Source organism: Dermacentor andersoni, chromosome 9, assembly GCF_023375885.2.
Source record: "Dermacentor andersoni chromosome 9, qqDerAnde1_hic_scaffold, whole genome shotgun sequence".
In the NCBI taxonomy this organism is placed as follows: Eukaryota; Metazoa; Arthropoda; class Arachnida; order Ixodida; family Ixodidae; genus Dermacentor; species Dermacentor andersoni.
The window spans coordinates 18,076,084-18,079,854 of record NC_092822.1 but is presented as its reverse complement, the minus strand read 5'-3'; the positions used below and the strand labels follow the sequence as shown (position 1 = coordinate 18,079,854).

The window sequence follows — 3,771 nt, the reverse complement described above, 5'->3', positions numbered from 1 at the left end:
TCGACGTCGCGGGGCGCCACAGTTCTTCTGCGAACCGCTGCGCAAGCTGTCTTGGCAATGACGGGGGCCTCCAGGCCGTGAACGCGTGTTAGCACGAGACCGTTGGATGCCTTCGCGCTGCAGTTTTGGCAATGCAGGACCCTCGGTTCTGGCGCCTGTGGAGCCCGTTTGGTGCGGAGGAGGCGCGCCCACTAGTGCAGGAGGCATCGCAAAAGGCGGCCGGACCCAGAAGCCGCCGGAGTCCAGGACCTGGGATTCGTGGCCAGCAGTGCCCGGACCGGCAAAGAACTCCGGCTCCATGGTGGTGCCTACCGTACTGTGAGAAGACCAGATAGAGAGCATCAGCAGCATTGTCATCATGAGATGCCGCGGTAACGCTGGCGATAATTAGATATCCTATAGCCGCTATAGAGTTACCTAGCGCCGCGAACCGCACAGTGATTTGACAGGACTGAGAGGCGTGAGGAGTGCAACGACCAGGTAAAAAAAAAAAAGAAAGCAAACGTTCAAGAAGGAAGTAAAATACATGGACAGGACGTGTACAGGTCAGGAAAATAGAGAATTTGTGTAAAAATGATGTCATGGCACTTTCTGTTGAATTCGTCGCGTTCTTATTCACGGTGTTCTGATTAACCTCCAGAGTTGTAATTCCAGCGTTTGACCTGGCATCTTTTTCGCCTTTGCCCTCCCTCTTTTTTTACGCTGATTTCGTGTCTTTAAACAGGCCCATAAGGGCACTCTCCTAAACTATTTAATTCTCATCAACTTGCAACTTGACCAAACTGATAGCAACAGAAGCGCTGCTCAGTCTGATCCCATAAAGCTAAAATAAACGTCTTCACTTGGAAAATAAGTGGAAATATTTGAATAGGCAAAGCAGTTTTGTGGAATCTCGTAAGGTGAAGGAAGGTTCATGAAAGGAAAAACAAATGTCATCCACCCGAGTGCAGCTCGAACCTACAAATAAATCCCAAGCGGTTTTCTGAGACAAAAATCTTGAAGAAAAATTCGTCCTGGTCCAGGGATCGATACGGGAACCAACATCATTCCTGGTGGTCGCTCTACCATCCGAGCTAACGAGGATGCTAGAAGATCGCAGAGCGAAGGCAAATTATTTGACAACTCGAAGAGGCACTGACGATGACAAACCGATTCCCTCAGCGTAGCACGGAGGTACAAAGAAAACCCAAGCGGGTTTCTCAGAAAGAGATATGCGTTTGGGCTTCCTTTGTAACTTCGCGTTACACCATGGTGTATTCCAATTTTTAATTTCATAAATATTTGCATTATGTCTCAGTACGGCTGTACCAAGTAGCCCAACGTCACGTCAAGTTGTTGCTCCGTGTCTAGTAACCGTTACCTAGTGGCGGGAACCGCGTCGGTCGAAGTCCCCCTCGAGACCCGGGAACCGACGGATTCCCTGCACCGGACGCAGCCGCGTGTCCTGCTAGGCCAAATCAGCTGAGGTGTCGCATTTGGCAGCCCGGGACGACGAAACTGAGGACGCCGAGACAGTGCCAGTGCCCGCGGAGACCTGCAGCGGTAGCGCGTTGGAGCTGCGCGAGTGGCTCGCCTTGGGGCAGCATGTGGCCAGCCCATGGGTACAGGCGCCCGCAAGCCGCAAGGCGGCGGTGGCAGCGGAAGTCGATTCGGACTGTTCGGGCATCCGGAAGGCCCGATCGGATGCTGAGAGAGGAAGGTGGGGATACAATATTATAGTGGCGCTTCACTTCGTGGACGCGGGTTACGCGCAAGCGTATGGGTGCTGTTCCGGAGTTTCTAAGCCAAGCCATCTTGCCTGACATACCCGCATTCTCGCAAACCACCTAGCACGTTCGTCGGGAGTCTCCCCGGCACGCCTAGCCCACGACTTTTGTCGGTATTGTTCAGCTCATGCCCGGCACTTGCCGACGACTTCGGGGTCGGTCGACTAAAGCTCAGCCTGCCGCCGCTTGCGTCGTTCCTCCATCCTTCTCGCTCTGCGCTTGGCCTCTCGATTTCCAGGTGAACCTGGTACATCCATAGCGCACACAGAGACCGTAATAAGTGCCTGAGGAGGTGAACCCAGCGCGCCTCCACCTACGACACCTTGGCGACGCTCCACCTTCTTCCTGCTCCTCCTCCGCCGCACGCTCCTCCGTACCTTCCCCTGCGCTCTCTCCTCCTCTCCACCTCCAGGCGCCCTCCTCCTCCGGCGCTCGCTTCACTCTCCCAGCTCGGTGGCCTAAACTCGCCAATTTCACAGACAGGGCTTGTACGCTTGCGCGTAAAAGGCTCGTCACGCGAGGAGGCAACGGGCGAAGTTAAAAAAAATAATGGTGTTTTACGTGCCAAAACCACTTTCTGATTATGAGGCACGCCGACGTGGGGGACTTCGGAAATTCGGACCACCTGCGGTTCTTTAGGGGCACCTAAATCTAAGTATACGGGTGTTTTCGCCCCCATCGAAATGCGGCCGCCGTGGCCGGGATTCAATCCCGCGACCTCGGGCTTAGCAGCTCAACACCGTAGCCTCTAAGCAACCACGGCGGGACTTACAGGCGAAGTAACAGGCACTCAGCGGGAAAAACGTACTGGTGTGGCCGGCATACAGGGACGACCTAATTAATGGTCCCTCTGTAACCTTATGCTGGCAGGAGCAGTTTATATGCACCAACTATCCCTATTGTAACATAACCATAAGACCCGTGCCTATATGATCATAAGGGTTTATATGAGAACATACAAGTTGGTTTTCATGCATGATGGTATATGATTACAGATACAGGGCATTGGGTCAACGTGGTCAAAATATTTGCACAAGTTATAATTCGCAATGAAACGCGTTAAACAACTGTTGCGGTAGCTACAGTATAGGCCGAGCTTAAAGGGACGCTGAAGAGAAAAATTAAATTCAGCTTTAATAATAAATTATCCTTCTACAATATCGAAAAATGTCTCTCTTTACGGTTACAGGTCGCTTTGTAATCAGACAGTTGCGCATTAACGCAAGACGGGTGGCGGCGTTCGAGTTACCACGCCAGTTCACCGTGACGTCACAAATTGGGACGACGTGCGCTCAGGCCCACTTAACAAGTCACCGATGAAGATGGACTACATTTTACCCTTAGGAGCCAAACGCTGAACTTGGCACGTTTGAAGAACTATTGATCCAAAATAGTTTGTCATCCGTGACGTCACACTGACGCACCAGTACAATTTCGTAGCAAAATTAAAACAAGAAAAGCTACAACTATGGCCTACATTTTCGTTTGTAATAGTCAACCATTCAGTCCTCATTACACGGAAACTGACGACAGTAAGAGTTTTGAAAGCATACTTTGATGAGCTCCTTCTATTTAGTGTCCCTCTAACTTCACTCACGATGCATGTCGTAAAGGCCCGATCCCCTAAGGTGATCCCCAAGGACGTACCCTGAAGAACACAATGCCGAGCAGACCCTTGATTATCTTTTTGGTCAGCAGGGTGTCACGCTGGGCTGAGTTTGACCGCGGTGTGCCCTCTTTCTGATCTCCTTCTTTTTTGGGTGGGTCATCCTTCTTGTCTTCATCAGCTGCACACGCGACTTACACATGTACAGAAAATACTGACAGCACAGAAATGCCGGCACACAGCGAATAATAGCCACTATGCAACATCTCTGGTTTATTCAGATGCAGGTGTTGAAAAGAAAAGTGTAAGACTGGTGGGTTTACCTGTGTGAAAATTTCTTGATTAACGACGTGTCTTCTCAAACTGTAGTTTACGAAATCGAAGGGATCTTCGAGAGAG

General features: G+C 51.0%; 1 long non-coding RNA gene across 1 annotated transcript; it reads right to left on the bottom strand.

Annotated features, from left to right (window-relative positions):
• LOC140213147 (uncharacterized) lies at positions 1 to 3,547 on the bottom strand. The gene is made up of 3 exons (XR_011890122.1): positions 3,414 to 3,547; positions 1,361 to 1,686; positions 1 to 316 (listed from the first exon to the last, which is right to left on the bottom strand). It is a non-coding gene; the product is annotated as an uncharacterized lncRNA (long non-coding RNA).
• Between the last annotated feature and the right edge of the window lie 224 nt (positions 3,548 to 3,771).